This window comes from Aplysia californica, unplaced genomic scaffold (assembly GCF_000002075.1).
Source record: "Aplysia californica isolate F4 #8 unplaced genomic scaffold, AplCal3.0 scaffold00060, whole genome shotgun sequence".
NCBI classification, from domain to species: Eukaryota; Metazoa; Mollusca; class Gastropoda; order Aplysiida; family Aplysiidae; genus Aplysia; species Aplysia californica.
The window spans coordinates 1,203,933-1,213,142 of record NW_004797330.1 but is presented as its reverse complement, the minus strand read 5'-3'; the positions used below and the strand labels follow the sequence as shown (position 1 = coordinate 1,213,142).

The 9,210-nt window shown below is 40.5% G+C and overlaps 1 long non-coding RNA gene across 1 annotated transcript in view; it reads right to left on the bottom strand.

Annotated features, from left to right (window-relative positions):
• The window catches only part of LOC101855083, a 149,565-nt gene extending 140,675 nt beyond the window's left edge, over positions 1-8,890 (bottom strand). Inside the window, exon 1 of the long non-coding RNA XR_220210.3 lies at positions 8,110-8,890. This is a non-coding gene — a long non-coding RNA (uncharacterized LOC101855083). The remainder of the gene's footprint in view (positions 1-8,109) is intronic.
• Positions 8,891-9,210: the final 320 nt, after the last annotated feature.

The following is a 9,210-nucleotide window of genomic DNA, read 5'->3' as shown; positions in this document are numbered from 1 at the left end:
CGTCTCTCTCTCTCTCTCTCTCTCTCTCTCTCTCTCTCTCTCTCTCTCTCTCTCTCTTTCTCTCTTCCTCCCTCCTCTTCCTCCTCCGACTCCTGTGCCTCATCATAACCAATTCATCATTCTACCCCATTTTTCTAAGCAGATACACAGAAATACATTTATTTATACCGATCCAGTTCAATTTTAAGCAGATTATCTAAACTTAATATAAGATAGGCCATCATTTTTGTATTTCGCACATCATTATCACACAACAACACGTGGTGTAGATCGTGTCTTTATTGCGTCGGAGTAGGGGTGAGGGGGTGTACACCTTCGGGCCTGCCTATCCGTCAATTACTTAATTAATCAAGTGCAGGCACAAACATAGCATCCTGCATTCTAACGTTTCTAATAGATTATTTTTCATACAGCCAGCGCCGACTGCCACCGAAAAGAGACAGCAGCATGTTTTGTCGACAGAAAGTAGCCTACTATACGTTTTGTTGTAATCAGGGTGGTCGTAAATCAGCGCGCAGTGTTTGCGCGGCGCAGTCAACTGGGTGTTTGGGTTTTTTAAGCTTCGGGGGAAAAAATGCAGAATTGCACAGATTTAGCGTCCGTTTTCAAAAGTTGTGTCACAATACCATCTCACAAAAGAAACGACACGAGTCAATGTGCGAGTTCTCGAGCATTCATCAAACAAAGCGCAAACACTTCCAGACCCGAAGTGAGGAATCGCTCTTCATGTTCTCTACAATCGCCAGTAGGATTCATCTTGTACCACTGAGAAAACTAAAGTTGTCCCGCATCCGACCCGGACATTGGGGAATGCCTTGTTAGTGAGACAACTTCCTGGGCCTTCGGCATATTGTGGTGGGTGGCCAGTTCCTTTCCACGCCGCCTTTACTTCCCCAACTCGAAGTCAGGTACCCATTGCTGCTGGGTGGGCAGACGGGGGCGAAAAAAATCCGCGTCCGAACTGAGGCTCAAACCCGGACTTTCCGCTTCGGAGACGAGCGCACTAACCGCTCCGTACACCACCAGAGAGTTTACAGTAATATTACTGTAAACCCTCTCTGATACCACTATGCATACGCACAAACACCCAGCAGAGCTGGCAACAACAACCAAAACAGTAAACAGCCCGGTGGCTCGCGCCTTCTTCTTTATGTAAGAAGCAATCTCAGCAGTTGTTCAAGCTGTAAACACGGCACAAGTCACGCGGTTGCCGCCGGCCCTCGCGAGGTTAAAACAAACAAGGAGAGTTTGTTATTGTAAGTGAAAGGCTTCCTCTTACGTGGGGCGTCTTGTCATACTAGATATTTTATCAACTCCACGTCCCGCTGCCATTTGTTTGTTTGTTTGTTTGTTTGTTTGTTTGTTTGTTTGTTTATGTGCTTTTAAGAGGCGAGCGGGGCGTGGCATCCTACCAAAAAATCTTAGCTGGTTAATGCTCTGTGACCGAGATGACCTTCTTTGTTACCGTGACATAAATGAAGCGGTGCTGAAAACTTGACCTTCGTAATAGAGTTGTTTGTTTTTGTTTGTTTTGTTTGTAGTTTTTTTCAATTGTAATTTGCTACACCCCCTCGGGAATCGAACTGACTTCTTCAGCATGCAACAGCAAGGAGCCAAACCATTGCACCACAGACTCCCAGTACAGTGCCGATTTACTAACAAAAAAATAATTTTGTTTCAGTAAGTGTTTTACGGCACGAGCAACACAATAAGATCATATAAGTGCCGAAGATTAGAGGTATTACAAGAGAGTAATAAACATAAAAAAAGAAGGAGGGGAGATAAAAAGACGATAGATGTTTGATAGGAAAGAAGAAGGAAACCACACCAGATCACCCGCCAACCACCCACACTTAAAAATGAAAAAGTAAGTAAATGAAACACACACACACATATAATGATATTATATATAAATGTAAATCAAATCCCCTTTCAGTGAAAACATTGCACGCCAAAAACGACGCTTCTCCGTCGGAAGTTACACTATGAGATCTCAGCTGCTTTTTGCTTGAAACTAGCTCTCAGACGTGGAGTGGGGAGGGAGAAAACCACGACCACCCCAGACGAGATGAGAACCGACTGACATAATAAGATCGTGCTTTTATGATTGGATATCAAAATGTATTTTGTCGGGATAATTTACCACGTTCCCAGAAATCCCGGGCACAGCGACCTCTTTTCAAATTCCCGGGGCTCCGGGGAATTTTCGGGGCCTAGTGGTTGTTACTCTGTTTGCGGATGTAGCATCGATCTTAAAATGTTGAAGAAAAGCAGAATTGACTTTTTTTCCTTCCTGTCTGTTCTTTAAACAGGCTGAGGCGATGCGGAGGTTGGACGCAGCCTGTGGGACTGGCAGTTTAGTTAATACCTTAACCATCTCCCGGTCTGAGCCCGAGACTGCGGCCACGAAAAAGGCCCTTTAAACAAATGTTCTTCTCTTTGCTCATGTGAGAACGAGTAAGATAGAAAAAGATCTTGACAGCACGTTTGTGTTTCAACTAATGGCAGCTTGCGCTAAATACTTCCCTCGTAGTTGAGAATGATTTGGAATGTCACAGGGTCTCCCTGGCAAATAATAATAAACAGTAGAGAATAGAAGAGATGTGGGCTCTATAAATGCAATCTTTTACTGTTATAAGAGACATTTTCCGAACCTATAGAAATGCCTTCTATTGACTAAAGCTATCGCTAGCCGACAGAGAATCCCTACTCAAAAACCCATCCACTTCACAGTGAAGAGGAATTCATATAAAGAACACTTTGGCAAACAAAAAAGGAGCCAGTGACAATATGGACACCTCAGAAAACAGATCGTAAAGACCTTGGCCCACCTATTTAAGGTTTTACGGTGCTCGCAGCTGCATATAAGGTCATAAGAGCACCAAGAGGTGAATGTCGACAGAGACGTCCAAACTGGGAATCAGGCTTACTCTGCTCACCTCTAGTCTCAACAGCACAAAAATCTGCTTCGAGTATCAAGGCTTCCCGGAAATAGCAGTTCACAAGAGAGTGACAAATATACAAAAGAAGTAGAGTAATAACGACGATAGTAAAGATGAGGAAAAAGAAAAGGCAGCAGTTCCACCTATCACAGTACCTAAGCGTCCTTTTTATTAAATATAATCCCATCAAATTTCCAAGCTAGGACCTTATAACTAGAATATAAGTTTACGAACAGATTCTTCAGTCCAGACATCCGACACTTGGAGAAGAAATGAACAACACTTTTTCAAAAACAAAAACATCAAAATAACGGTAGTTTAGCGCAGAGGAAAAACAGGAAAGACAGAAACAACTGAGGGAAACAATAGAAGAGAGAGAGGGAGAGAGAGAGAGAGAGAGAGAGAGAGAGAGAGAGAGAGAGAGAGAGAGAGAGAGAGAGAGAGAGAGAGAGAGAGAGAGAGAGAGGGAGAGAGAGAGAGAGAGAGAGCTTGGAACGAAATCTGAGAGATATCATGGTACTTTTAATTTTGTATTTCACACACTTTTAATATTTCACATTTTAACATATAAGATAGACTCTCATAGATAGATGCATCACCAAATTAGAAAAGACTGGTACAGCATTCCACTTCCAGTTCCAGACCATACCAAAGCTCAGTCAAGATCAAGAAAGGAGAATTACTCGATGTTGCGATTTCTTTCACCTGAGGCCGTCATGATTCAGCCCGATTCCCAAAAGTTTACTTTCCTTGTTTCAAAGAAAACCAGCAAAGCACGGTCAAGAAGAGTTGCTCATAATGTTTTTTCAAGAGCGCCTCTATGCTGATCTCATATTATTAAACATGCACGAAAATAAAAACAAGGTTTAAACCTCTCCTTTTATAAATCATATAATACACATATATCATGTATCTGCATAACTCATCAATTATAAAGGCCTTGCTGGATCCCTCAGCTTTGCAAGTGCAATTGTGTAAAAAGTGAAGGTAATTTGAAACTTGAACATCATTTTAAAACTCCTCAGGCATAATGATACACTGACACAACAACTTTCAACACAAAACACGGGTGCTTCAGAGGAATTAAAAATTAAAATTTTTTAAAAACTGTATTTCCTTGCCACTGCAGTTATATATAAAACACTGTCGATTTTTTTCATATAACCGGCTCTTCACCTCAGAAGAAATCACACACAAACAATACCTTCTTCTACAATGAGAGCTATTTTTCACTTTACACCTTTGAACAGGTAATGTTCTAGAACAATTGAGCTCTTCCAAAAGATATGTACATGGAACACACCTCAGACTTGTACAAATAGATCCAAGAAAGTTACCCAGAATCAGATGGAAAGACAGGGTCACCAACGAGGAAGTGTTAAGGAGAACAAGACAGAGCCCAGTCGGACAACAGGTGGGAAGAAGGTGGTAGCAACGGATTAGACGACATGCTTTTTAAAAATAGTTTTAGTAAGAGTTTATGGCCCTTGCACCACAATAAGGTCATATTAAGTGCCAAAGATTACAGGTGTTACAAGAGAGTAACATAAAAAAAAGAAGAAGGAGAGATAAGGACGAATTACACAAGAGCACCTGCCAACCACCCGCATACTCTCAGGAAGCCAAGAAGCAGAAAAACAAAAAAAGTGTTGGATTGGAATCCCCAGGGCAAGAGATCAAGGGGAAGGCCCCGAGGGACCTGGAGAAGAACCACAGAGAATGGTGTAGAGAAAAGAGGGAAGACATGGAAAAATACCCAGAGGCTAGTCCAGGAATAGGAAAATGTGGAAAGTGTTCATTCATGACCTATCCTCTGATCCAGAGTGAGAAAGACATTCTTGATGCTGATGCTGTCAACCTCTGCTTGTCTCATTTAACACTTTAAATTTACACACACCAAAACCTCGGTCACTTAATTAAAAATGGTTGGGATAATACTTCTGACACTCAATAATTCTCTATCTGCCCTCATAATACCATACTGAAATGTAAGTCCTCACTTATATATATGGTCGCTTTTAAGCACGATGGGGCTATCCCGAAAAATGCTGTTTTGAGAAAATCGAAGGTAAAGTTTTTGCTCCTTGTTCAGTTTCTTTAAAAGACAAGGAGAATTTTCTCTATAACCAAACAAATATACACACCAATAAAACCAAACTTCTCCTATAGGTAGGGCAATGTTCACTTTTGGTGTAGGTCAAGATTTCTGGAAACCTCCGAAATCAGGGTTACCCCGCTTGTCATTAAAAGCGATCATAATATCAATCAAGTTTCATAATATCCTGTACATATTTGCCAACAAGTTCACTATAACCTCCTGTCCTTGGTCATTTTGTTTGATTGAGAAAAGAGAAGCACATTGAGATTCATATAAAAATGGTCATTTCGAGCACATAAAAAAGAAAAAAAGACAGAGACCAAAACAACAGATGGTACGGAAAGAATGAAAGGAACTATCAGATGTGTCCTCCTTTATTCTGCCATGACAAACAAAAATATTACAACTAGCCTAACTCATCACCTCAGAACTATTTTGTCAAAAGCCTACTTAAGTAAAGAGGGACTTTGGACAGACTAGTTCTTAGGCGAAGCAGTGTTAACAAGTGGTTAACATTGAAATTTAAACAAAAACAATTCTCAATTGAATTTAATTTGTAGTAAAAAAATAAAATAGCCATTTTTTCAAAGCTATATTTCTATTCTAGACCAAAACAACAAAATGCCATACTATTCTCAGCAAAAACTTTCGCCAGAGAAAAAAATTGGTCTTATTTCCACTATGTCCGCATTCTCCTTGAGAGAGTAGAATTCTAGTAACACTATGATAGACCTTAAAGTTTGATCAAAATAAAAACCTTTTAACTTTTTGAACATAACCGATACCAGGAATAAAAAAGAAACACTTCACCTAATCACATCCATGCTAAGTCAGATAATAGAGGTCTCATAACATGCAGTAGTGCAACCTACTGCTGCAATTGAGGTGAAGTAGTAGAGATAGGCCTAACAGTATGACATGAAGCAAATCAAAATTTTTTTAATGAAAGTTTACATCAGAAGTAAACATTACCCATGTTCCGAAGGGAAATACCGCAGTGATGCGGTCCCGGTTCTTTGTTGATGGTTGGATACAGTAAAATCATGCTCTCAGCATTGGCGGTGGGCGGATCAAAATTTGGGTGGGGCTTAGATAAAGGTTGCTTCCAGTTCTTGCCCACCAAATAGCAAGCAATAAAGAACTAAACAGTGATGATTTCTCTATAGTCACTGTGAGCCACGGCATTTTGAGAATCATTCAAACGAGAAAAGTCACCTTTGTCTTCCATCTCTTTGTTCTCAGTTAAATTTTTGTTGATGGTGGGGACGAAGCCGTTTCACTTCCAAATTTCCTCTACTGTAATTTATTTTCATGTGATGAAAAAGTCACCTTAAAAATAGTTCGACCCGATTTATAAAACTGTTAAATCTCAGCGACACAGACGCAAAATATGCACACACACAGTACTTCAAACATATTACTTCTATGAGCTGGATTAGGCTGTGTTGTCGAGAAAGTTGAATGCACCCAACAAAGAACCAATGAGAGCGTAGGTATCTGTATCACTGGGGGAAAGTGTATCGTAAACTTTCACCTCATTGTCAGGGCTAGGAGAGTGTGAGCATTCAGTACAGTGTTCTTTTTTCCAGTCTTTTACCTTTTTTACAAGAAGAATTTCATTAAAGAAGGTGCGTGGGAAAGGGATCATCCTTTGCTGAGCCCTAAAGACATTTGATTGGCTGCTGGGTTACTATAGTTGTAAGCGGTGACAACAGTAATTGAATAAACGAGCAAATTTTACCGCCAAGTTGATCACTCTGTGTTCATTGCGTGCGGTCATAGTTATATCGGTTTCAACTGCTTTTTATGAAGGAGAAACTTTCATTTACTTTGGGATAGAGTTGGGGGTGGTGGGTGGGGAGGGGTTGAAAGCCTGTGAGCCCTTCACTACCCACCGCCACTGGCTCCCGGGTGACGATATTGGCCAGATTTTCAATGCATACAATGCCAAACTGCACATTAAAATAGCCAAAACACAATTTTTAAAACAAAAACGGATCGTGTAAAATAAGGGTGGGGTTGGAGGGGGGTCTCCCCCTGCTAAACACTCCAAAATAATGGTTTGTGACAGTTTTTAAAGTCAAAATTGCTCTCAGCACACTTTAAAAACATTAAAATAGTGTGGAAAAATAGTCTTAAATCGGTCTTTTCTCTCTGGCAACTCAGTCAGCTTTTTTACTCGACTTCCGGGACCGCAACGCTGCGGTATTACCTTCTGAAGAGTAGGCCTACAGGAAAAACATAATGGCATTCTTAACCGACACATCTAAATAACAGACCAAATTTTATTGGGAACGGAAGGACTTCAAAACAAAGGTCAGAGAACCACCTATCTCAGAGCAATTTATAACTGGGGCCATTGTCAACAACATTACACTCTTGTTACTCTTTTCGTGATAATATAATTAGGGGCCTACATACCTACAACCTTGTCAGACCCAAAGCTAAAAATAAAAACCTAAAAAAATAGACCCAAACACAACGAGAAAGACTTCTACCCCGACATAAACACTAATAAAATCAGAGTAACATCTTATAATAATAAGATACAACTGTTGTTAACCCTCATGGGGAGCATGACTACTGTACTAGATTTCTATAGATATATTATTATTATATAATCAACGGTTAAATACAGATCTATTAGATTTAAATCTAGATCTAGAATCTAGATCTAGACTAGATCTCTAGATCTAGATATTAGTTCTAGATCTAGATCTGCTAGGCTAGGGTTGTTTCTCTTCTGGTTCCGTTCTCACAAAGAACACAGCAGCCAACGCAATTAGAAAACAACAACAAAAACAGAAAACAAACTCAGACCTAGAATCTAGAGATCTCTAGATTCCAGATCTAGAATCTAGACTCTAGATCATTGATATAACGCCAAATACAAATTCTGTAACAAAAGAAAAGAACGCAAGGCTCAAAAAGTGTGGGTACCCAGGACAGTATAGACGGGGGATGCTAAGGACGTTTGTAAGCAAACAAGAGGCCAGAACGAGAGGCAGAGAGAGGCAAGAGGAAAAGTAGAACAGAATCCAGAGCGGGGAATCTGTTGGGTCCACCTACCTTCTTTCTCTTCCTGCAATTCGGGTTCCTGCGATCTTCCTGGCCGCCGGTACATCAACAAAAGCAATGAATTACGATTTACACACTCCTTCAATGCGATCACAAACAAAGTATTATGTATGTAAAATACGCAACTGATATCTTGATCTACCTCGTTCCAGTGCTTACACTTCCACAGTCGGACACTCGCCCAACACAATCTATGAACATGATTGTAAAAGACTTCCGGTTCTGGATTCTGGCAGCTCATTGGAACAAGGGAAGCAATCAATAAGATTTTACGCTTCACCGAAGGCAGGGAAATAACCGCTACAAATACAATAGCCGAGGCCTCCAAATTGACCAGGCGAGTTGTTTCCCATGAATAAATGCTTGGAGAGATTTCTTGATAAATTTGAAATGATGGGATACACGACATACAATCATTATTTCTTGGCCTGACTAGTCCTGTGCCAGCCTATGATGCTCCAGCAAACGTCCACATATTTTTATGAAGTGTTTTACGTAGTTACTTTCAAAATATCAGGTTTGGAAATGCTTTTGACTTCAAAAGAGTAAATAAACGACAGCTAGGGCCTAGCGACAGAGAAGCGAATAATCGCTACACCACAGACGCTGCTGAGCTTTCAGCAAAATAGGTCTGTGCGACTTGACTATTTTGTGAAATTCGTTTCGAGAATAAGTCAGTAAGACAACTTTTTTGTGAAATTCGTAAACAGAATCTATTTTGAGGAACCGTGAAAAGCTTTTAGAAAATACCTCACTTCATGCCACAGAGTGTGTGTAGTCAACTGTCAGTTGTTGCGACCAGTCAGGACATCCCCTGGGGGGGGGGGGAGCAAAGAGGGTGTGATCTACGCAAAGAATATCGAAATTGAAGGCACAGATATAAGGGTAGACCACCCTCAACAAAACTTAACCACTTCATATTTCCTCGAAAACAGTAAGCCTTCATTTTGATAAAAGTTTCACGCACTTGCAACTGCATTATAATGTCATACTAGCGCGTGGAGCACACGTTTGTTGTCTTCACGTTGATTCACAGCACATCTTGGTTTTATTTTACTTGTCAGAGTGATTGGTTAGAGTAATTAAAAATGC